The 27,136-nt window shown below is 37.0% G+C and overlaps 1 protein-coding gene across 8 annotated transcripts in view; it reads left to right on the forward strand.

Moving 5' to 3' along the window:
• Positions 1–27,136, forward strand: part of PPFIA2 (PTPRF interacting protein alpha 2) — a 581,389-nt gene that overhangs the window by 154,767 nt on the left and 399,486 nt on the right. The gene's annotated exons all lie outside the window — the stretch shown is intronic.

Here is a 27,136-nt window from a genome sequence, read left to right on the forward strand (position 1 = left end):
GCTGAAAATAACAGTTCAAATACACCATTTCTTAAAGTGACAAAATCTCTTTTCTGATCAGCTAATATGGTCAGGATTAAAAATAGAAATCTTCATTTTTGATCATATATCAATCTCATCTTTCCAGTTATTACATACTATTCCAGAATATAGGTTCTTTAATCTGTAACAGAATATGAATACATTCTCAAACAATATGATGAAACTAAAAGTTGCTAATAAAATGCACAACATGCTTCTCCACACACAGTGTATTCATTGAAGTTGAAAGGTCTGAGATGTACATTTATTTTTAGTTTGTATTTCTTTCCTCTTTTAATCAACTTTTTAAAATCATGCCATCCTGCCCCTCTTTATATTTATATGTACTGATAATTGAGGGCTGTGCTGAAACATAGCCTAACAGTGGTGATCTGCTGATCCTGGCAATGATTCAGAGACATGAATGCCCCAGGGCTCTTCCTCTACAGAATAATGACTACTTTTTTGCACACCGAGATCTAAATATTCTGTACAATCTTCTGTAGCTGTGCTATTTTGCATAGCTCTTGACGTCAGAGATTTTTTTTCCAAGTCTCTCAAGTTTAAGGGGTAGATACACTCAGTGTGATTGGTTGTGACCAGATATTTTTATTACATCCATGTATTATTTTACATAAGCAAAGCTCCAGGTGGCAAACTGGCATAGATCTGTTTTGTAAGTATTCAGTAGGGTTCCCAGTAACCACCTTGACTTACAACATTCATATTATGCAAAAAATGTCTATCAAAAAATGCTTTATTCTTCAGGTTTGGAATGGAAGGAAAGAAAAAAACAAAGGGAAGAAATCATCTAATTTCCTGTTGCATTTTGGATGCTTAAGCAAGCAATATAATACTGATTAACCTTGAAAAGTATCCTGCTAGTAACTAGACAGGCTTTGACTGCAGTTCTGTATCTGGGCATCATTAGGATTAAATGACATGAATGATATATTTTTCCTATACTTTTATTTTTTTAAGTATTCTTTGCACTTCTTGTTATACGTTGAAGACAATATTTTTTTAAAAAGTATGTATGATAGAAGTTAAGCAAATATAAAGTACTTCCTTCCTTCATATATCACCTGAAAAAATTACTTGATTCCTTTTTGCCATGGTTTCCAGCTCTGATTTATAATCCTGTGTAATCTTCACCTTCTGTCTTCTACTTGTCTATGTTTAAAAATATGAAAATTGGTAAAACTTGCTTAATTTGACTCTACTTTTTGTAAATTGAAGTGCATTCTCACCTTTTTTGGTCTCTTTGTTATGGGCATATATTTGCCTAATTTGGTTAATAAACTGTTTTAGAAAGGGTCCGTATATTCTTACAATATTTATGATGTGCCCTGCAAAGTCACTGGGCTAAATAAAAACCCTTTGCTGGAAGTAGATATGCTGGTATTTAGCCTTAAGCGTATATATCATTTTACTGAAGACACTGAGCTTTTGAAATGCTTAAAATTAGGTATGTGCAAAAATGAACCCTATCTGGGCTTGTTTTTAGTTTTAAAAAGAAGAAAAAGTTGTTAATAGGTTTTCCTTGATTCAGGTTTCAATGTAGATTATTAACCTGATATGACACCCCAAAAACCTTCATTAAAAAAAGTATGTGGGCACAAATTTTGTATTTTCTATACTTTTCACTAATATCCTTAGGAAGTACAACACCACTGGTTAATTATTTAAATATATCAAGCATAACTCAGCTATTGGGCAGAATAAAACCTACTGGAGATCTATGTAAAAGAGTTTGGGAAAAGCACTTACAGAGTCTTTAATCAAACACTAAAACTGATATGCTGCATAACCAACCAAAAGTAATATGTTCTAAAACAGAGATGAATGAGTTTGCTTTTTTGCTTCATTTGACATTTAGTTAACTTTCAATTTTTGCTAAAATAGCACTTCAGTAAAGATAAAGGTAAAAGACGCCCCCCCCCCCCTTAGAATCACTACTGTGCAGTGGTTGGTTACTGCGTATTTATTTAGTACTTGCTAATGCAAATAAATACCCAGTAACCAGAGTTACTGCAGTAGTGTCGGTGAATATATCTTAAGTGACACTACTGCTCAGTAGCTTATTAATACTGTTCAGTAGCATATTAGCACTGTCTGTGCTGTGACATGCTACTGAGCAGTATCTTACAGCTACTGTGCAGTCAGTGTCTCATGTAGATATGCCTACTTTCTCCCCAATAACAGCAGTGTTTTAAAAAACATTGAATGAGATTATGAAGTGTTCCCTAAGTATGCAAATTTACAGATTTTTTGCATGATTTATTTTATTTTTAGCAGATTATTTTAACAGAGTTTTTAGGTGATGAATTGCAATGTTTATAAAATTATATTTCTATCAGCAGCATGCATTGGAGTGAATAAATGTAGCCTCGTTTATGATTTCTGTTCCATTTAATCATTTTATAGTATTATTTACTTGATCACTTATACCCCCCATTTTCAGGAAAAGTACATTATTGAGGATTTGGAAATAGTATTTAGATGTGTAGATTATCTAGAGAACATGAAATTATCAGTACAAGTATTCTACTCAGGAGAACTGCTGTAACCTTTTGATAATGTTAAATCTTGATTTGGGCTGCTGTATTTCCTAAACTGCTTGTTATAATGAGAACAAGTCTCAGTTTTGTTCTGTATAGTTGATCAAAACAGAAGACCATTCTGAGAGAACATTATGTAAAGTATTGCAAGCTATGTGACAGTAAAGAGTTGCATCATTTTAATAGACAAGATTTAATTTTACAAAAAGAGAGAAAATAGATTTCATGGTTCAATATTTCAATTTGTTTCATCTGAATTGCGTGGGTGAGCCATTCATAGCTTGTTTTATGTTAAATTCCCTTTTTGCAGAATTCTGTGTAGCTGTGTTAAAGAAAGCAGAGATTTCTTCTTCCCTCTCTCCTCTACACTCCCCCTCATACCTCCTTCTTTTGGCTGGATGAGAAAGATGTTTCTTCAGTTTCATATGCATCAGTTTATCTTCATTGTAATTTGTAAACATCCAGATGTCCAGATATTATTTATATTAAATTCCTTTTCAGTTGGTACTTAGTTTCAGTGTATTTATATAACTGTGTGAATCATAACATCATTGAAAAATAGGGGAAATAGGGCTGAAGGGGACCTTAGGAGGTTATTTAGTTCAGCTGCTTACGCAAGACAGGATTATCCCTGTCTCAACCATCCCAGATGAGTGTTTGGCTAATCTGTTCTTAAAAACTTTCACATTGATGGAGATTTCACACCCTCTCTACACTGATTACGTTCCTTGTGTCCAAGGGAGTATTTTTAGCTGGTTTTCATCAAGAAATGGGATATATATAAATGGGGATGGGGGTAGGGGAGAGCGTTTAACTCCATATTTCTATTATTTCCTTATAGGTAGTTCGAAAGCCCCTGAGCTTTTGAAATTTTACATTGGCCTTCTAAATATTGCACAGTACAAATGTACTTTGCTAAATTGAAAAGTGTTCTGTGCATGGCAGCATGTAATCACTACATGCAGTACAGCTTTTCTTTTTCTTAAACTAGAGGTCTTTATTAAGAAATTGACAACTCTGCAGTTTTTAATTGTAATATTTTAGAGCCTTTTATCATTGTACTTGGCAAGATTTGAGATTTCTGGTTTTTTTATGTTTGCAGAAGAAAGTGATGTTTTTATGATGACAATATAATCATTTTTTTTTGTTTTCTTTTGTTGATATTTACTAGGATAAGACCAATCTATTGAGGTATAGTTTTGCATTATGGTTAGAAGAGAGTTGCTTTTTATTAGGTGGCAACTGAGAAAGAAATATTTGCTACAGAAAGGGAAACCTTCTGTAAGTTTCCCAGTGCTTAAAGCTATATCTAATAGGCAAATCTGGACTCTTAGCTTTCACATAAGCACTGCACAGTAACTAATACTAATGTCCACACTGATTAAAATTCTGTAAACTTAAGGATAACATTTAAAATGTTTTAAAGCAATTGCATCTAATCTAACATGAAAAAAACCTTTACATTGTATTGGGGTGCCTTGAAAACAGGTGTAGAATATGTAGTTCTGTATCTTTTTGCTCACTGGATAGCAAAATAGGACCATAGCTTGACCGGATAAGCCATTGAAATCTAAATGAAATCAAATAAAAGAAATGATGTTACAGCTTGTATTTTGACAGTACTTACCTAAGGATAAGTAAAAAAGAGTGGGAAGGATGTATTACTAGATATCACAGATACATATCTAAAGTTTGATCAAATCAAGAAATAGTATATAAGGACTGGTATGCACCTGTCACTGAATGGGCTTCATGTTCATCCTGACTTCCTCCTTGTATTGTAGTGCTTCACTAGTGACTCTTAAAGATCCTTTCATGCATTTTTCCATAAGAAAGACATAGTAATAGAATAAAAACGCTTTTCATCTAACAAGAACTTACCAGTCTTGTTACAAATTACAATGGATTTCACTTACCCCAACCTTTTTACCTTAGAGTACTTATTATTGCTGTTTTGAATGTATCATGTAATGTCTATTCATTTGAATTCTCAGTTTTTTAATTATTTTGTTGCTTAAAATACTTATGCCACTGCTTTATACAGCTCAACCTCAGAGAAAAGACCTTATAGTTACATTAATAAACAACACTGCAAAATCCCTTCTGTCTCTTCATAATATGGTCTGTGTGCACTACAGCAAAATGTACACAAAATGCTGTCACAGTTGAATTCTTGTGTGTTATGCCCACAGATGTAAATGACTACACAAGGTACAAAGAAATAAAAAATCAAGGCCATGATATATTGTATATTGGGGTGTCTTAATGACACAAGACTAAGATTGTTGTGATAAATATGACTTTTTGCAAGCTTTTCATGAGCTCTGGGAATGTACAGGCTCTTCCCTCTAGCAGCCACATACAAAGTCTATCTTCCTTCTTTTGTCAATGGGGGATAAACCTGTTTTGGCTTATAGAAGCCTCCAACTTCAAACACCATCTCAAGAAACAAGCTACCTAACTCCCATTCTCACCAAGCCACCAGGCCTTGAATAGATCCAGCTGCGCCCCCTCTGAAATACAAACCTCATTGTCACTGGACCAAACAGCATGGATTAGAACATCTGAGAATCATTCACCTGCACCTCTGCCATCACCTGCTTACAGTGCCCCTCTTCTGTCTACATTGGATATATAGAACAGTCTCTACATGAAGGAATGAAGAGGAATTGATCTAACATCAAGTCCGAAACCATGCATTTTCAAAGCCTATGGCAGAACACTTTAAACTTCCCAGATATTTAATCGCTGACCTTACAGTAACTGTTCTTAAACAGCAGAACTTTAAAAATATCATTTGAATGCAAAATTGTGGAACAAGAAATCATCTACAAAGTGGATTGTGTTAAGTATCTTCTAAACCAGGACAACAGATTCTTATCTCACTACCTGGATTAGCTTTTTTGACCCCTATGTCCCTATGGATTTCTTATTTGTTTGCCTCTCGGCACTGCCCCATCTCCTACCTGCCCTTTACCTCCCTCCATTCTCCATCCATTGTATTCAAATCACTCTCTGTTTGATAGCTTGCTCTGTACATGCCCTTGTTAGCATCCAAATGAAGTGAGTTCTAGTTCACAAAAGCTTACACGTTTTTGTTTAATTTAGTTCAGTGGTTTTCAACCTTTTCTGATTTGTGGACCCCTAAAAATGTCAGATGGAGGTGTGGACCCCTTTGAATTGTAAGTGTGGGTATTTACATACTTTTGATCATAGTAATCTCTTGCAGACCTCAACCAGGTTGAAAACCACTGTTTTAGTTTATATAGTGCAGCTCTTCTGTCTGCTGCCTGACTTCAGACTAGCATGGCTAACTACCTATCTTTTCCTTTGATTATCACACCTAAATACATCTCTTGCCATTTGATCTGCTGTGCATCTGTATCACTGAAGACACAGCAGTCTTCATTTATTTTCTATGTTCAATGATATTTGTGATTTCCATGTTATGCTTTAAAGTTCTAACAGCATTCACACTGAAAGCCAAAAGCCCATGGCATGCCAGTGACTGCTATACAGCTTAGTTGTATTAAACATAAAATGTACCAAGGGAGTGACTGCTTTGCTATGAAGAAGCTTTTGGTGCAGAGCAACTTGAGCTGCTGCTGGATTTTAAAACTGCCAGAAACCCTGTTAGTGAATGCAAGTGATACAAGTGGAAGCAAGGCTGGCAGACAGCAAAGGAACATTTTCAAAGATCTTCAGCATGTTACCTATGTCAAAGAGAGGATAACAATGTTGGGCTAGTCAAAATTTAAGTTATGTCCTGAAGCTGAATGCAGCAAAGTAATTGAAAACTCTGGGCAGAGTCACAGCCAGGAGACAATAACAAAGTGATTTGCCTTGTAATTAAAATTCAAATATTCTGAAACAATGTAAGTGGCTTTTGTATACCCTTGAAAGTAAGAAGTTGGTGGGACAAATATATTTGCAGGCTTTTGCTGCAACCACAACTGTAGTTGACAAACAGAAATAAAGTAACTGTTTTTGTACGTGTTAGATGATAATCTGTTTTCTTACGTTATGCCTCATTTTGAGATTTTTATTTTGTTTTGCAAGGGACAAAAGCAAAATATTTCTGCTGAAGTAAATAGATTCTAACATAGGCTGCATATGAATGTTTCAAATAATATGAGCTTCTCTTGAAAGGAATATGTTAGAAATAAGATGTTCTCTGCATACAAAAAGAACAGAGAATTCTTAATGAATAATGTATACATATTTTATGCATTTAAACACATCATGAACAAGAAACAACTATTAATAAATAACTTGATTGTCTTTATAATGGGACACACAATCAGTGATTTTAAATCAGTGTAGCTCCAGTGATGTCAAAGATAAAGGGCCATTTTACAGAAGCTGATGAACTTTAAGGTTGATTCCAGTAATGGAGGAAGATAATCTATGCTGTCTTAAATACAGTGAAATTGTCTTAATTATTTTAATATTATATATCTTCATAATATTTAATATAGCCTTTAAGTATTTAGGGCCATATTTACTTTCAACTTGAAGTTTCTTTCTCTTTTTTTGGAAAATGTGATTCCTGCCAGGAGAGCTTGTAGAAGATATCAAACTCTTACTAGTCTTCTCTAGGATCCCTGACATAAAAGATAGCTTTGGGAAGATACCGTGCCTCTGTACTTGTCCCTAGTTATCCTCTGTCATCTCCTCTAGAATCTTGTTGCCATGTTCCACCTTTCTGGCTCTTGTCTGAATACAGATGACTGAATATAAAATACGAACTAATACTGAACATCAGGTGCTATGTTCTGATTGCTTTGAATAGCCCACAAAGGCCCCTATCCTTGTTGAAATGTTGGTATTACAGGAGGTCAAAGCAGGGGCTGAATTTGGCTCTGGATTTAACTTACTCTGGTTTGGGGAATGTATTGTACATGTAGGAATCCCTGCTTCTAGTACATGAGGTGTGCATCCTTGTTGGTAAGAATCAGAATAGATATGGCTCTAATGGAGAGCTGGGCTACAGACGATGGATTTAATGGTGTGCTGAGGATGAAAGTTGGCAGGGTGGAGGCCGCTAAAGCTGTCAGTTGATTGCTGATGCAACAGGGTGATGATGAGACCATTGCAGAGTTTTACAGTGGCATCCTAGAAATGAATTTGCTGGGTGGAGTGTTCAGGGTTGTTTGATGGAGGGATAGTTGTTAAAATCCTATTGGAATGCCTCTAGAATTTTCTTCCCATGTATCCATAAAGATATCACTGGTGTGCCTTAGTTATACCAGGAGAATGAGAGGGCAGCTGTGGAAGAAGCAAGTTTCAAGGTTTTTCAATAATGTATTAGCATACTAAGAAGCTATGCATGTGCCAATGGTAGCAATGTTCATTTGCGGGAATAGGGACTCTACAAATCTGAAATAGTTGTAAGTGAAGGCAAAGCAGTGGAATGCAATGAACTAGTGGTGAGGGAGCCAGAGCAGAGCGCTACGGTAACACATTTTTATCCTTAGAATAAAAGAATTTGATTGAATGATGGAGCAATATAGGCTGAATTTAGTTAAGTGATAGGTCAGGCACAACTGGCTGGAATAATTAATGTATATAGTGCCTTTCATATATGTTTTTAATATTTTCCCTAGATCTGTTTTGTATCATTGCTTCTCTAGAGTGCATTTCAGACTGGGACCCAAACAGGATGCTTAGGATCTTTGGAAGGTGATATTTAATACCTAATGGATGCAGCTAAATTGGGTTTGGAAAATGTGTCTTCATGCAGTTAGCAGAACTGATTGTCCATCAACAAATCCACAAAAACCTTTTTCTTAGGTTTATTTATTTTCTGGAAATCTATGCAGATTAATTTAAAAGGAGTGTATGGGGCCCTATCCACTGCATAGCCACATATTTAAGAAAAGAACTGGGCCAATTGTGGGTTAGTTCATAGGATATCATTTCCCTGTGTGTGTCAACACAGATGCACATGAACATATTAAAAAATAAAACAAAAAAGGTGCAACTAGCATGATTCTAGCCAGCACAGTACTCATTTGCCTTATATGACGCACTACTTCATCATATCATGTCTGCTTAGATTGTTTCTCTGACATAACTTGCAATACCTTACTTGGCATTTGTACAGTATCTACCACAATGAAGCCTTGATATCATGTGGAGTCTCTTAGCATTCCTGTAGTGCAGTGGTAACTAGCATTTGGTGATTCATTCTTAAGGTACAACAGATCTTTTTTTTACCTGTGTATAATGTGGATGATAAATGGAACACAAATGCATAGTGGTTTCCAGAAACCTTGAAATATTGGGTTCATCAGTCTGGGTCTGGAAAAGAAATCTTGTTGACTGTGATTTTTAGATTTAAATTGGAATTAGGTGCATATTTATTTTTTATGTGCAGTAGAAAGATTTGTAGGTCATGTTAAAGCAAATATAAAATTCTTGTTTTAATTTATTTATCAGCTATTTGCTTTTCATTTAGCAGGGTAGTGTCAATGTTAACAGATTGTAAAATGTTTTAATTCTTTTTTTAAATAGTGGCTTTACTATATGATCTACTTGAATCTCTTGTTATTTGGTTCAATATGAAGTGATTAGGGTTACTTTGAAATTAGAAATAATTTCAGTTGATATTGTGACTCGTGAAAATATGTAAAAAAATGAGGGAAATGTGGATTTGATATTCCCAAAGAGAATTAGAATTATGGATTCATGGGTACCAGAGAAAACTGTTAATATTTATTCATTATAAACTATTAAATAGATTCAAATGAATAAGGACTCTCGTTCCCAGGAAATTCTTTCAAGTCATAAACCTAAGGACGTCTGAGAGAAATTTGATTTTTTTCCCTCCTAAAATAAAGTGTTTTAACTCCAAAACTTTGTGCCCATTGCAGTGGTACAATATAAATATACTGAATTTAGTCACAATTAATGTTACTGTGAAGATGCTGCTGTTTTGTTATTTTGGATCCATCAGAAAATTGTGAGCTGTCCATAGTTCTGAAGATACAGTTGGGCCCATAAACTATTCCCAGAATATACATAGATTGACATAGGAAGTGAAAGTTTATTTTTTTTTATAGTATCTGAAACATCTAGAGTTGTACTACATATGTAATAAATAAGGGATTTATGGCTAGGTTCATTAAATCTTGTTAACAAGAAAATATTCTTTTAGTCCTTTATAAACATGTATGTGACTAGGGTACCTACTTTGATAGTTTGGCTGATTCTTAGGTTTAAGAAGATAGAAAAGTGTTAATATCATACAGTTAAAAGATGAAGTAATTTTATTTCATTAGTTATATACTGTAATTTATTCCTTATTTAGCTACTGAAATCCCATTTACCCTCTACCACTGTGGCTCAGACAACTCAGAGGCAGACATGGAATTATTTCAGATTAGTAACTGATTCCATGTTTCACCTAGATGGAGTCTAGTATACCAGATTGGATCAGTGGACATTTGTGCTTTATTGCATTAGGTCTCTGTAGACCTGAAGTCACGGATGGCTTTGCTGGCATTGTAATGACCCCCAGTGACACACACAGACACCTGCTACAACAGAGGCAGCATAGTGCATTAACTCAATGATTAGGTCTAAAGATATAAATGTCTACCTCTTCAAATAAAGCAATATCTTTAGTAACTGTCAAAAGTAACAATCTATTTACCTTGCAGGAGTAGATAGTATTGTAGTCCAGAAATGTTGGTACATATATTGTTTCAGTGATGATCTAGGTGAGGGGTTTTCAACCATTTGGGTCATAGTATCCCCGGAGGCTGGTTGAGAAAGCAGGAGTCACCCAGCAGCTAGACAACTGTGCGGTAGGTGGCGGGGATCCCCCAGCTCTGATTCAGAGTGTGGGGGGAATTCCCTGTGGCCAGTCGGAGAGCCAGCAGCATGGTGGCATAAGTGGCAGCAGCGGAAGTGCCAGTGGTATTGGTGGCGCCCACTGCAGAATACCCCCTGAGGCCATCCGAAGTACTCCCAGGGGTACATATACCTCCAGTTGAAAACCCCTGATCTAGCTGGATGAGCTAAAGAGATAATGTCAAAACAGAGCTTTGTAGCCTCCACTAGCACCTTATTAACAACCAGGAAGGAGAGTCTCTTTTCTTCTAGTAATTATCATAATAGTTATGGTCACTGGATATGTACATGACTATCCGAGTTCAGGTATAAACATGAGGTTTAGTGGAAGGGCTCAAGATTATTGAACAACATCTGAGTGATGATTACTAGACTATGGTTATATTTTCAACAGTATAAAATCCTGTTATCCATTTTACTGCTATATCATCAAGTAATTCTTCAGAAAGCTTATGAAACCTGGGGTAGAAAAGAACCTGGAAAAGGGCTGCAAAGCAAAAATTGTTTTTTAAACCAAAGTCCTTATCCATCCTTATCAGAGATTACTAAAAATTCCCAGGGGCCTAATTGCAACATGGAAATGGTGTTAGTATCTTCATTGACTTTGATTATTGGGTAGGAGTTCCAGTAGTTATCCTCTTTTAATGATGATTTTAAAGGCATCACTTATGGCTCCCTATTTAAAGTTTAACTGAATTTTGAATTTGACAGGGGGTAATTATACTTAGAATCTGTTAGACCTCCAGAATGTATAATTCACACTTATACAGGGTAGAAAATATGATTGTATCTATTTTTAACCTGAGAAAAATGACAAGCCATTGTTTTGTTTGTTTTGGATGCCTTTTTAATTAAGTGTTAATCAGTCAAATTCAGGTCTCAGCTGGATCAGTATCCAAGTATCTCTATTCCTAATCTTGTGCTCTCCGTCAGTTAAACAGCAGTGCTTTCTAGTAGACCACTAAACCTCATAACTTATGCAGAAACCTACCTTTGCTTAACCCCAGCCTAGGCTTATTTACGCTTTGGAATCAAGTTTAACTGCTATAAAGAGAAAAGAAATCTAAATCCAGTATTCAAACTTTACTTCTCATATGGCAGGTCAAAATATAATCCTTAGGTGGTTAGTACCAATATCTAATTGCTTAGAAAAAGCAAGGAGCATAATAATATGATTATGTATTTTAACAATGCCTTGAAATGCTTTTGAACTAAATAGTTTAATACAAACATCTGTCTTGAATCAGTACAAAATACAAGATCAGCTATTGCAACACAAATAAGTGATTTTAAAAGTAAACTGATTTTACATGGTTTACTCTTCCCTTTCAACAAATGGTTCATGTGTCTGGGTTTCTGTGTGCAGGCTGGTGCTTTTTATTATTTTATTTTTCCCTTGCTTGCCATCAGCAGCTAACACTGAGTAGGAAGCTGTCCAGCTTGCAGCACTTTAGATGTTTCTGGTGTGTTGAGCCCCTAAAGATGTCAGTCATGGTGGCTAAGGAATTTTTTAAATGTTTGGCCAGAAATGCATTTATTAAATATTTAGTTTTACTTTTTTATTCCAGCAAAGATACAGGTCCATAATTTTAAAAAAATATTGTTTTAAAAGAGGAATGCTCTAAGTTTGCCATTTGAGACCTAGCTTAACCATAAATTGTTTTTAGGTTATTTTTGTTTAACCACATTTTAATGATATGACCTTTTGTAAAGTTGCCAAGCCTCAAGCTAAGATCCCTAAATAATAACAGTTTATGGACTACTGTCCTTTAGGGCATTTTCTTGTAAATGGTTTTTAATAATTCAGGACCTATGTATCGCCACACATATAGTATCAGGAAGTTGTCTCTGTATGTATAGTTAATTATCACTTTGCAAATCAGATTACCATGCCCAGTTTAAAATAATCTTTTTCTGCTAAAGTTTGGTTCAGTTTACTTTCTAATAATTATTCAAATAAGGGTTATGATGCAGAAATTGATTAGAGTAAAGTGTTATGTAACTCTTCCCATTAAGGGTTTGAGGTGCAACTTCCTCTAGAGGAACTCTTGGAAGAGAAGATGATTCAGTTTCTCACATCTTTGACCTGCTTTCTTACTACTTCTTTCTACAGAGGAAAATAATTTACAGCATCCTTTTACAGACTGCAGCTTGCTCCTTCTCAAGTGAGCTGAGCTTCATTGGGCAATATGGTCTGAAAAGGAATGAAGCCAGGCTTATTCCAATTTCCCATGTCTCATTATATCAGTTCCACCCACTTGCTTGTGATGATAGAAAGACTAACAGTTTTTTGCCATCTGACTTTTCAAACACCCAGAGTCATAGTTTAGGCAGTTGCATTTTAAAGTAAGCTTATAATCCATTACTCCCTAGAAGCAATGGAGGGTGCTATATCCATCCAGCCCCAAATTAAATATTGCTCTTAATGTAATGGTCTTAATGTACTCTGAAGTAGTAGACAAATATTTATATTTAATTTACCTGAAGAGCTCATTACATCATATCATTTTTAAATCCCTATCTTAAAGAAATAGGTACTGTCAGCCATAAAACAGTCTTTTACGTGAAAAAGTGATTTATTTAAAATTGTTGAAACTGAAAGGGATCAGAGAAAAATATTTCTCTATTTTTAATTTGTGGGTGTGCATTAATACACATTTTGCAACCACTTGAGCAAAGTCATTATTTTCCTGTGTAGATGGTAAAGCCCTGTTCCATACAGCAGTCGTCTATTACATGATTTCCCTTACTCCCTTCTGGTATTATTGATATTAATGGTCTACATTTAATTGATATAGTTATAGATTTGAGAACCACAGTCATCTTTCTCTCTGATTTGTCTGGGTCCCCCCAAAATAGACAAGGATAGATCTAGACCTTATACTTCAATCTATGTTTTCAGAACAAAAAAGCTCAGGAGCATGAAAGGAATACTATCAAGTAGAGCCAGGGAGGTGATCCTCCCCCTCTGTGCGATGCTGGTCAGGCCACAGCTGGAGTACTGCGTCCAGTTCTGTGCGCCCCATTTCAGGAGGGATGTGGACAACACTGAAAGGGTCCAGAAGGAGGGCCACTCGCATGATCAGGGGACAGCAGGGCAGGCCCTATGAGGACAGGCTACGGGACCTGAACCTGTTCAGCCTTCACAAGAGAAGGCTGAGGGGGGCCTGGTGACTGTCTATAAACTCAGTAGGGGGGACCAGAAGGGTTTAGGGGAGACACTGTTTCCCCTTGCGCCCCCTGGCATGACAAGGAACAATGGACACAAGTTATTAGAGAATAGATTTAGATTAGACATCCGCAAGAACTACTTCATGGTCAGGGCGGCTAGGAGCTGGAACCAACTTTCTAGGGAAGTGGTGCTGGCTTCTACCCTGGGGATCTTTAAGAAGAGGTTTGATGACTACCTGGCTGGACTCATTTGAGTCCAGTCTTTTCTCCCCGCCCGGGGAGGGGGTCGGACTTGAAGATCTACAAGGTCCCTTCCAACCCTACCTCTACGATTCTATGATTGTATACAAAAGAGCTCGGACAATTATTCAACAGGGTTTTCTGGGCAAAGTTGGTAGGGAAATATTTTTCACAAGGAACACTTAGCCACCCATTCTGCTGGAAATGGCCATTGAACATTTCTCCCTTTACAATATTAATTCAGAGATCCATTGTGGAAGAACTTACATGTGTGCTTAACTTTACTGTTTATAAGCATTTCTGTTGACTTCAGTGTGAATAATGTAAAGTTAAAGTGCATTAATCTTTGTGAGAGTAAGGCATGTCCATATTATAGAATTTGTTGTTATGCATCTAGTTTATAGTACAAATGATATGCTAAATGTTTTGTTGTTTTTCAGGAAACTGTGACAGCATTGGCACTTCACCAACTCTTGCTTTGTAAGAGAAGTCAAGTGACTCTTGTAAATGTATCTGTATCTCTGAAAAATGGCGTATTTAGCAGCATATTGTAACTTCATAGCTATCAAAAATCCAGTGCTCAATGATAGGTTAATTATTTTATTTTTATATCGTAATGCTGATGAGAAAACATACATGCTTTAGAATAGTATGTGTGTCAATAGTGGATTAAATCACATGTGTATTTGCTCTGAAGAACATTTGACATTGTTTTGAATATCTCATCTTTCACTTCTTTCAATAAATCATGTTAAATAAATGGGAACTGCCACCACATAAAATATAAAATGAAACTATATTCACAGCAGTTTAAAAATGTTTTGACATTTATTTCTGAAGGGTTTCACATTCTGAGGTTTTATCTAACCATTGTTTGAGTAATGTATTATGACAAAAATTTGCTTAAGTATATACTGTAGGTATTAGACTTTCAGAATCTTGTTTTCCAGACATTATTTCATATTAAATATACACATACATGCATTTGCATGTATATGTTATAGCAATATAGAAAATAAGAATTTGAAACCTGGTTTAAGTGGCTGTAGCTTCTCTGGAAAATGTTCTTGTCCTGAACAAAAACAATAACTGTTAGAAATTGTGGTATATTATTTTTGCAATTGTAACAGATTTCAAGAATACGTAAGTTTGATTTAAAATATTTCAAGCACTAGTACTCCCTGGTATTGGTTCCCCCTTTTTACAAACTAGTTAACTGGTTTTGTTTTAATTTAATTCCTTTCTGTTTTTCTGATAATGATTTAGGTGAAGTATAGAATCAGTATGGTGTTATTTTTGCTACTGTGCTGGGAGTGTTGGCAACTGTGCTGGGATCAGACAAGTGCTGAAGTGCTGGGATCAGAGAGAACATGGATTTGTGACATCTACTTTTATTTTCCAGTGGAATATGAAGAAGACTCGTGAGATAGCTTGGGAGAGATTTAGTGCTGCTTCTTGTCATTTGTCATCAGCAAGATTCTCTGCACCTCTAGTTAAGGGTTAATAGATTAAATTAATATTTAGAAAGTATTGCATGCTGGCTTAACTTGGGACATTCAACCAGAAACCTAATGCACAACAGAAAAAAAGAAAAAACTAAAACTAAAGAAAATCAAGGCAACAATCAGTATAAACCTTACATTCCTTCATGCAATGTCTCAGTTCTCTAATGGCACAACTACTGTGTACAGCAGAGAACATATCATGACTTACCTCTGGAATGGATATAAGTCTCAACATCTCTCCCAAATCTGAATTAAAGCTATTTCAAAGAGCTATGCAGATAGAATGGTGTTGAGACCTTTCTGCAGGTGGCTGAAGAAAAAAAAATAGTAGGTTAGGCGATACTGGCTGGAGCAGATCCTATCCTTACAAAGGCTTTGTCATCAATCTCTATAGAAATGTGGCAGCATCTTTGCTAGGGAGGGAGGAGAGAGATTATTGTTGTTTTTAACTGTGTTGAGAGTCTCAGCATCCATGTATGTAGCAAGAAAGACAGTTCCATTATCTAAAAAAGATAAGGTGATATAGCTGTTTCTTGCATTTGAAACTAAAAAAGACTGACCCGTCACTGTTCTTTTATCTAAAAACTGCAAAAAACTGTCAGTCTGTACATTGAACTAGGATCCCATCATTCTTTTCTGAAGGGACTGCATTGAGACCTCAGCAGGCAGCTGGGATTCTATGAAGGACAAACTTCATGCTTTGGGATGAGTAGAAGTATTCTATGTTTATGATTTTACATTTGTAGTTTGTTTATAGTGCCCTCCAATTCATTAAAATCAAGCATTTTGAGATTTGTTTTATAAGAACATGCTCAAATAGTTTACCAACAATATAATTTACTGTAAAGTCATATTAGTAAGTGCAGGACTAAAGCTCATCAGTTTATTCATCTGACTGTACAGTAAATAAATACAAGCAGCAAATACATGTGGCATCTATATTACATTATACGTTATCTTTCATTTTATATATATATATAATTAAACTTTCAGATTAACTTCAAAGTACTGTATATACGACATATAATTGATTTACGATGAGCTTTAGCTGATTGTCTCATCCAGGATTGTGTCATCCAAGACACACTTTCAATCTGTGTCGCCAGTTTGGAGTTCCAGAGTTGAATATTTTTGACAATTGTCTCAACACTAAAAATACTATTTTGATATGACTATGTAAGAAACCAATAGTCAGAGAAACATTCTTGTGCTTTGGAAATGGTATGCCAGTTTGTATCTTTTTTTCCTTCTAGCTCTCAAAAAAGCACTGTCAAAATTGATGGGCAGACAAGAAAGATTCTTTTAAGTTTTCACCACATAGTTAGGCCGTGGTTTCAATGAATGAAGAATTCCCGAGACTTTTCCTCTTGGTTTTGTGAAATGTTGGAAAAATGACCCACAAATAGGAGCAAGAGAGTTCCTATATGTACAGCGTTTCCCACCAGGGAACTTTCCAAAATGAAGGATTTTAGAAAAAGCCTCTGGAACTAGGAGAAATAAATCATTCTTTAAAGTTTCATAAATCAATTATCCATCAAAATTCACATAAACTGTAGCCTGTGAACTAAGCCAGAACTAAGAATAGAAAATTTTACCCTCACAGGTTAAATCCTCTGATAAATTGACAAACAAACAAACAAACAAATTTGTATTTGAACTGCTAGAAGGAAAGACCCAGTATATCAGGCTTAATTTAGCTTTTTCTTTGGCATAGCATGATCAAGGGAATATGGCATAATTGTCATGTTTGTTTCCCTAGGTATACTAGTCAAAGCCAACAGTATTTCTTTCTGGGACATGAGCATCGATAGTTCCTAAGCCTAAGGCTTTTCATTTTACTTGATGAATTTTCTGCTGGTAAGAAAATAGCACATAACTAGACCTTTTAAAAGTTTACTGGTCTTTAAATGATGAACAATTCAAAGTGCCAGGAATTCTTTATAGATTTGATCAGGAACAGCTATCATCCAGTTCGTCTATAGATATTCATTGTTTATAAATGTAAGTGAGTTCTTAGTTTGCTGGGTTCTGCAGGTTGGTTGGGGTTGTGTCCCCTAAGGAGCTCTTCATCCATTCCTCCAAATAAAGCACAGTTTTTGAACAGCAAACCTGTGAACATATAAACAAACAAAGCAAAACCTGTTCTTGAGATGAGCCTTTGGCCCTGACCCCAGCATAGGAGTCTGGCCACTTTTCAGTAGCAAGCTTGTTCTGCTCACAGCTTGCCTCCTGCTTGCAAACTGTTCCCTCATTGTTTGGTGCTTCCTGCTGTCTCCCCTGGGATTGTAAGCTCCCAATGGGTTTACTTTCTTGTTATCCAAATGCTCTGTAGCTGTGGTCTCTCAACATGGCTAACTGTTCCCTCTTAAAGGTACAGACCACTGAGAGAGAGACATTGAAAAGAGAGATACTGAAAGATTTAATGATAGAAAGCTAGTAGACATGTCGATACTGTAGCATATCCGATCCAATTCCAGGTATTGGTTTACTACCTGCACCCATGTGTGTGATCCAGTTATTCAGAGAAGTAGCTCCAAATAGCAAAACTTTTCATATTCACAATTCATCGAACAGTAAAACAAGATACCATCAACCAAGTGAAAAATATAATGCATCTTTACTTCCTAGAGTATAAACAGATTGCCTTTAATATTAGACCAGGTAATTCTGTTTGTATAACATGATTAGACCAGTAAGTCTGGTTATTTCCTCTCACATTTGTGTAAAAGTAGCATGAAAGGATAAGGAAGTAAAACCTGTTATTTTCTTCCATTCACTTTGTTACAAATCACAGGGTTACATTCCATCCTTTATTGATGTTTGATGGCCTTTCAAGTGACTTATGACCTTTTCTGACCAGCAGAAAGCTAGCTGATATGCCAGCTTGGCAGGCCAGCAGAAAGCTAACTGACATGCCAGTTTGGTAGCTAAATCTATTATGCTGAAAGGGGAAGAATTTTAGAGAGACTTTTGACTCCCCACATTTATAATGTAAACATATTAAAAACTCAGAAGATGAGAGTGCAAAAAAATGTAGCTGTCACAGAGGAGCAATAATACTTGCCAGTTCTTAATGTTGTTGAGATCTTTCTTGGACAGCAGTGGAGGACTTTTCTCTGGGAGCTGACTGGTAGGGTCTCATCTTCAAGGCTGTCCTGGAAGATGTACAGGAGGTCCAGGCAGAGGAGAAGCCAGAAAATCTTGCAGCATTCGAGAAAGGATCCATCAAGGCCTACCATGTTCCCTATGGTGAGGCCCTTCATGGCAATCCTTGGCTTTGCCAAGAAGAGCTGTTCAAGCTTGTCAGCCAGTCCTGGAGAGCTTGGTGAAACCCTTATGCAGGTGTTGAATGGCCAGTGGGCAGGGAGACTCAATTGCAAACTGCTCCATATAGAGCATGCTTTTGGATCATGACAGGGTCTGTGAGCACTTGGCTGATGGGGTTTTAAGGTTGTTGATGATCTTTTATTCTGCATGCTTTTTCTGTAGGTTGAAAAGAACCAGTTTGGGGCATCAGTTTATATGAGGGGGTTTAAGTTTGTATGCCCTCTACCAGTTATCTCAAACACTCTTTCTGTAGCTTGAGGGTCTTGTACAGCCCACAGTCACTACCAGCATCCCTTATGGTAGCCTCAAGCTCTTTCACACTGTGGTGGCAGTCCTGTGATGCATACTGCCTACCTTTTTGGCAAAATATTTTGATTTGTATTTTTTCCATTTCCCACCACTGCTTCCAGGAGGGAATGTCACTTTTTGTGGCCTCCCATGCCTGCCAGAGGAAAGTGAAAGTCCAAAAAGTGGGCATCCTGAAGGAGACTAATGTTAAGACTAGGGTGCAAGTCAAGGTGGAAAAACCCAGTTCATGCCAGACCAGATGGTGGTCTGAGAGGCCCTGATGGAGTAATACAGATGGAGTAAAACAGAGGCAGGCAGCATTTGATGATGTGGAGCCAAGCCATGGAGGGCCCATTAGGTGTTGCCCTCCCTGAGATATACTACATCATGCTAGGGAGCTTATGGGCTCTCCAAGGCTTGCCTGTATCAACTATATACTGTGCATCAGATAGGCTGGCTGCCTATACATGATCTGCAGCTATCTAGCAGAGGGTGGATGGGGCTCTGGTCCAATTCCAGTTAAGCCTTTCCTGGGGATTAAAATTAAAATCACCCTCTAGGATGAGGGGTCATTGTCGTTGGCTACAGTCTGTAAAAGGGCAGCCAGCATCCTGGAAAAACACACCTTCTACCCTTCATTGAATGTGTATGTATTAATCAGGATCAGGTGGTGCTGTTCCAAAGTGGCTCAGACCATTAGCAGGTGACCAAGGTTGACATCCTGGGCAACCACTGAAACTAGTCTCAGTTTTTGTGAGAAAAGGATGGAGATGGCTATGGTAGAGTTGATGCTGTGGCTGAAGAAGGCTCTTTCCCTCTAGCAGTGTGTCATCTTGCTTCATTTGTCCACTCTGTGTGTCACGTGCAACAAGGTGAAGTCTAACTGTTTCTGGTCTAGGAACTGAAAGAGAGCTGCTTTCTGTTTTGGGTCCCTGCATCCATTTACATTCAGGGAGCCAAGACTGAATCTCAGCATTGTGAGATGTTTGAGAAGGTGACAGCAAAGGCAGAGAGGAAAGATGGAGAAGGAAGGAGGGACTGTGTTGTGTAGGATAACCCAGAAAGTTGCCATTGGCAGTCAAGGGACTCGTTCTTTACTAACAAGATGCTCTGTCAAGCTGATGTCTTGGTTTTCTTTTTAGTTTTCTCTTTAATTAATTGTGTTAACCTTTTTAGGCTGTATGCATAGTGTTTTTGTTGCTTTCTTAGCTAGCAGTTTCTTTGCTGCATTGCAAGACATGCTTAGGAAAACTTTATGGTCAGGGAATCATTCAGGTATTTGATTTTTGAGGATCCCTTAGTCTCCCCAGGATCAGCTACTTCAGGAAGTGGGTGAGAAAGTCCTGGGACAACTTGGGGGCAGAATTTTCCTGCTCTTGGGTTTTAGCTCCAGGAATTGGGATTTTTCCTGAATGAGTCAGGTGGGCTGGGTGAGAGTCCAGCTTTCTAGTGCCAGTAGCCCTAGCAGAGGCAGGGATGCACTGAATGGAAAGCATGGTTCCTCTATTCTGTTTTTCACCTGGTATTGGGGTACGGTTGTCCTTCCCCTGCATGGGTGGGGGCTGTCCTTGCTGCAGCCTGCTTCTTCACCAGCACTGACCAGCCAGGTGAGAAGGGATGCTGCAGCAAAAATACATGGTCTCTTCCATGGAGAGGTATACCATGTACTGCTGCTCACCTCATCTGTAGCACAGGGTGGTTTTCAAAGAAATTGCCCCACCCTTCAGGATCATGAAGACTTGCCTTATGAAAGACAGGATATACTCAATTTCAGGGGTTATACAGCCAATGAAGATTTTGGAAATGGGCCTCGCTTATCTCGCAAGCCAGATCCTCATCCATCTTGTCACTGAGATAGGAGGGGTCTTTAGTCAGTATGACCTTTAAGGTCACATTGTGCACAGGCAAAATGATGATTTTCACAGATTTCAGGGAGGTTAAGAAAACCATGGTTAATTTGTTAATCTGGGGGGCATAACTGATGTTGTTGTAGCCCACCAGCTTCCCAGCTGCCAAGCTGCGCTCCTCCACTCTCTCAGAGTCAGGGGTGAGGAGCTGCTAGCTCTGAGCTCTTGCAAGATCTTTGACTGTTCTGGCTTGCAGCAAGGAAAGGGTAAAACCAAAGAGCTCTCTGGGTGCTGTTTTGAGGCTTGGGCCATCTAGAACAGTGTGTGGAGGGGGGAGGGGGGAAAAATAAAAGTAGGAAAAAACATAGTAAAAAGGACAAAAAGAGGAGAGAAATAAGATTTTTTGTGGTTTTTACCTTAACCTTACCTTTACCTTAACATAAGGGGCAGGAAAGAAGCTTCCAAAGCTTTAGTTTTGGCTCAACAGGGCAAACCTATTTGTTACATAAATGGAAAGCAGTGGGCCTATGTCCTCCATGAAAGCTACAAGCTCCCTCAATTAGAGACGACCAACTCCCCATCAATTAGGGAGGCCACTCAGCAGGGGAGGGAGACAGAAACTGTAAAAATTGCAAAAAAAATAAAAAACAAAAAGGTAGTGGGAAAAGCAGATAAAAAAAAGACAGAATCTAGCAGGGGGTGGGGAGGGTAGATGCACAGAAAGTGCAAAGGGCAGCAGGAGGAGAGGCAGTTTTGAAAGTTTTTTTGGCAAATATCTCAGTAGAGCTGGGAGAGGATTCAGCTGTCATGCATCGAGAGAGAGCAGCATACAAAATCAGGCCCATACAAATTATACATATTCTAATATATTTATATATTAAAAATATCATCGAGTCATAGAATACAGCTCATTATATTTTATAATATAATTTTACGTATTTTTATTTGTTATTTGTGTCCGTATTTATGGCTTTTGTTCTCACACGTATATCTGTTAACTTGCTAAATCCAGGTAAGCTTCTATCTATACTCTTTTTCTATTTGAGATGACTTTAAAGGACCCAACATTTGGTTTAGAAATCAAAGCAAGTTATAAATTGCTTTTTCTTTCTTCTGTATATTGTTGTCGACCTTTTGATTAGTCATTTCAATATGGCCTTTTTCAGTGTTAGGAGTTCTATGACCCGAGAGAACTTTGAATAACCATGTTTTTAATTGTCTTATTGTTTTTGACACTAAAAAACTAAAGAAAAACATTTCTACTTAGTAAATATTTAGTAAACTTATTTGTTTAACCTATATTTATTAGAGGATTTAAGAAGTAATATAGGAGCATATATATATTTTCAGCATTTGGGTCCGGTTTGTCATCTGGTTTTAAAAGAGGGGAAGATAAACTATGTAGTAATATCATCTATGTAAACTGTAGACGCTCCCATTTAAGGATCTTTTTTTCTCACCTAACATTACATTAGAGAGCAAGATAATGCGCTGAGGTAGAAAAAATTTCCTTTTCCAAACTGAGCAAAATTATCTGTTCCTGATACCAAATTATATTTGACTGATGTGGATAATGAAAGGGAACAGATGTAATAGATTAATCTTTGAAAACTATAGTTCTTAAAGAAATATTTCTAAAAAGAATTGTTTAAAATTCTTAAATTGTAGTGTAATTGACTGTGCTTTCAACTGTGATTATCACTTCTGTGATCACTGTTTTCGTTTTACAGTTCTCTGTTTCATGTATAGCTAAAGGAGATTTTTGACTGTCTCTTCAATATTCTGGATGGTTTTGATATATTCTCATCTGACAAAAAACTGAGACACCAAAAAATGACTAGAATAAATTAAAGTCAAAGCCTACACTTCAGAAGATTATTTGTGACATAATAAAGTAAGAATATCATAATATGTTGTATAGGAATCATATTAAAATTTAAGTTGATGAAGTAAATTTCTACTTCATACTTTTTGGGGGTCAAAAGCTTAATTTTTTTTGGCTAGCTAATGCTGATAGAAGGCATAGGCTTTGGGAAAAATGGGTATTTGAGGAACAGATCTTATGTCAGAGGGTTGTAAGGAAAAATATTATGGATGTACAATTGCATTCTTAGCTTTCAAAAATTTGCAGAAAAATATTTTATGAAACAGAACTAACTGTAATATATAGGAGATTGTATTTCACTGGAATATTTGTTGTTGTCAAAAGTTATAAGGAAAAAAGGGCAAGATAACTATTATAGATTGAATGCACAGTGGCCGCATCTACATGAGACACTGACTGTGCAGTTGTTACTGTACAGTCATTTAGTACTGCATACACAAGTACTAAATGACTGCTTGTTACCTGAAGTTAGTGCGCAGTAGTGTCACCAAACAGCTTTTAAGTGATTCGGACTGCGCAGCAGCATTGTGTCATGGTTCACGTGATGTGACACTACGGTGCAGTAGTAACAAGCTACTGTGCAGTCAGAATTTTGTGTAGATGCTGCCGGTATCATTGAGAAAATGGGTTTGCTTGAATCTGCATGATAATTTTTCTCGTTTACTTTCTTTATGATATGACAAAGAAGTCCAGTGTACGAGGATGCTAGCAAATTCCACAGATTAGTTCTTAGTTAAAATCTAAATGTGTGTTCTGCTTGGTAACTTCTGCAGCATTTTTTATTTCTTGATCTGACAGCTTAAAATTGTGCATTTAAGAGTGCCACTCAATTTAAGCATAACAGGAGATGGAAAGAACAAAAATATGCATATTTTACTCATTTTAAGCAGTGGCTGAAGGATAAAAAGGTGATCCCTAATAATTTATGAAGAAATACTGTATGCATTCTATAGATTTAGTTTAATAGCAAGCTACTGGGAAGCATAAAGCAAGCAGTGTAATAGCTGTAGGTAAGTAACCTCCTGGTAAACATTTTGAGATGTCTAGGAAAAAAACCTGAGCTTTACACTGTAGAGCTACTACTTCAGATGTATCAGGGAAGATTTGTTTTACAAAGACTTGTTACTACCAGTTTAAAAAAGGCACCTGTACAAGGACAAGGGACCTGAGTAACTGGAGAGCAAAAAGAAACCCTAGACTCAGGGGTTAGAGACCTATGGTAATATAGGCCTCCCTCATACTTTAGGTAAGGGAGACATACAATAAGAATGCATTGTTTTAAAGACCTCTCATTTTATACTTTGCCTTGTTTTTATTACTTAGATCAGTGGTGCTCAACCAGTTTAGCCCCAGATGAGTGGTTCACAGCTGTCTGTGAGCTTGTAGGTCAGCTCACAGGATCAGTCTATAGGTGCAAGCCAGCACACCGGTGCAGTCCTCCATGCTGGCTCTGGCTTTAGAGTCACCGCACACTGGTGCAATCTGAAACATGGGGCCATGTCTCTGGTTGGCATTTCTCACAGATCTGATAAATTAGCAGTGGTGGACTGGTGGCAAAGTTAATTGCCATGGCTCTGGTAGCAACTAATATTATTACCATCACTTCCCAGCCACCAAATTTCCAGATTCAAGGGGAGCCCCATGGGCTAGATGACATGGCTCTGCAGGCTGGATTCAGCCCATAGGCTGGAGATTGAGCCCTACTGTCTTAAATTAATTAATCGTTTGTTTTAAGATAGGATTTTAGTTGTGGTATATTATCTATTTGTATATTACTGTGGTATATTACTGTATTCACCACTACTCGTAGTTCTGGGAGGGAAGAACTTCAAGTATTGAATCTAGTTATACCCGCTGGTTGTTTGACAAGAGAATGTAGTCCTTTACCTAGGAAGACAAAAGCTTGATGCTTAACATTCGAAACCAACCAGCAGAGGAGTCATACGTGCAGGTAATCTTGTAGCCATGACTACCCTTAATTGATAAATGCAATTTCATTACCATCATTTGCAGATCAAGAGTTTATTTTAATTGGATGTATAATGTAATCTAATATTGTTCTATTAGCAATGGTTAGTGCTTTACACGTGTAGATGAAGACAAGGTTCTGGTCCTTTCCCCCCCCCACGCATAGAAAACAGATGTAAAACAAGTGAGTAATATGTTTGACATGCACTTTAATATTTGCAGAAGGGTGTATTTTTTTGTTGTTTGTTTTTATTTCTCTTCATCTGATGTTCAGGGAGCGAGATTATTATTACCTTCCTTTTGAATCAGGATTGTTCTGTGCCCCTTTGTAAGGGATGGGGAATAGGGGATTATCCCCGTTACCCCAAAACATTCTTCTTAATGGAACACTGTTCTGTGGTCCTACTCTGGTCCTTCTTTTTTCATGCCCTTATGTCCTTGTGATAAGTTGTTTAGCAGAATTTGCTGCTTCATTGGAATCTGACAGGGCTACGCTATGAGTGCTTTTTGCAACCTCTGGACTCTCAACCACACTCATGCCACCCCAGCCCTTATCCTATTCTGGTGTATTATGGGAAGATTATAGGAGGGAGGGCAGAAAAGGAGAGAAACTTGCAACAGATCGGAAGCACGATACTCATTTACTTAACCTGTGTGTTTAATCCCTGGGTGAGAAACCAGCCTTAGTCTCTCATTGTTTCAGATTATTTGAACAGGCCCTAGATGTTTGTATATTTATTGACTAGAAAAAATGATGATGTTTTTTCCAAGTTACTAGAGACTGTGTGTTTCCTCAAAGCAGTTCTCAAGGAAATAAAAGAAAATTGGTTTGGTAAAGAACATTAACACTCGAGAATTGAGTATAAGTGCAATGCAATTACAGTCTGTCGTAGGAAAGCAGATATTGAAGTAGAAAAAAATTGCTCATAGAGCTTCAAATTTAACAAACATTATTTGTTGCAGCCTCTGGCAGAACAGATGGAACTACATGCATGTCAATTTGATAATTAAGCATAAATACATTTTTTGTTTCAAATCAGCTGCAGTGTGGCTTTCTTTATTCAGACTAGTGGCAAGGCATGATATCTTTTTTTTTTTTTTTTTAATTCTCTTTATGGTACGTTTATTTCCTTCAGAAAAAGCTCAGATTTTTGGATGAAGTAGCTGATAGATTTATCAAATGGCTACTGCACCAACAAGAGGAAATAAAGTAAGTAGTGAAAAGTTTAGAGAAAAGTTGATTGTGGGAAATCATCATGGATTGAGCAAACACAGGGTGACTTAATTAAGTCCTTGGTTGCAGGTTACTTAAGAATAGGTCTACAACTAAGATTCTAGAGTTTAGAATAACAAACGATAAGAAATTAAGAAAATAAGTTAGGATTTAGGTGTACAAGAATTCAAATACAGGAGAGGCATGGCATTTCTTTAAATCAAAATTGTGAATGCTAGTGGGAGATTGCATCCCAAACAATGAGAAAAAAGATTGGTAGAGAAGGGCTGAAGACCTACTTGAAAGAACAAGCATCTTAAACAGGACTCTCCCTTCAAGGAATGGAGAAAGAGTGATCAATAAGAAACCTTTCAAATGTATAAATAGAATAAGAGGACCAAAGGCTTAGTTGACTAGGGCTTTGAAAAGAAATTAAAACAAGCAGCAAAAGAGCCCTTGGTAGTATACACCACAAAAGAACTAGCAAGATAAAAGCAGGGCTACTGTACATGGAATGGAGATTAAGGAAGAGTCAAGTAAAGTCTGAGTACTTTTTTGTATTTGCATCAGTCTTCAAGAAAGATTATTAAAGGATAAAGTATGATTCCAACTAGGAACAATGATAGTATAATGGAACATACTGAAAATGAGGGAGCCAGAAAAACTCATTTCCAGGACACTGAAAGAATGTATAGCAACTTCTGCTGCATGGGTCTTTAGTGAATCTTTTACTTCAGGGACAGTTCCCTGTAAACAGAAAATAGAAATAAGGGAAAAAAGGTAAGCCAGGCAACTGTAAAACTTCAACATTATCCATGGTCTTAAAGTAGAGATTGAAGGGAATAATAATGAAAGACATGGAACTGGAAGTGTGATATGGCTTTCAAAAAGCAAAAAATGCAATTCTAAGATGTATTAGGCAGTGCTTTTTTTTTTAGGAGACAGGGAAGTATTAGAACTGTTGTAGTAGGCACTGGTAAGACCCACATTTCGAATACTGTATATAGTCCTGGTTACCTGTCTTCAGAAACAATGATTTTCAGTTAGAGGAGATATAAGGAAGGGCTTCCAGAATGGTAGAGGGATGGAGAATTTCTCTTATGAGATGAGATTTAAAACACTATTCTACTTTTAGTTTTGCCAAATGGATGCTGAGAGGAGATGTGAAGGAAAGCTACATGTCCCTGCAAGCTGATGTTGGCGACCGGCATGGACAGCTAGAGACCCTCTGGGTAAAAATTTGTGGGGAATTC

This window comes from Crocodylus porosus, unplaced genomic scaffold (assembly GCF_001723895.1).
Source record: "Crocodylus porosus isolate Cpor-Errol unplaced genomic scaffold, CroPor_comp1, whole genome shotgun sequence".
NCBI classification, from domain to species: domain Eukaryota; kingdom Metazoa; phylum Chordata; order Crocodylia; family Crocodylidae; genus Crocodylus; species Crocodylus porosus.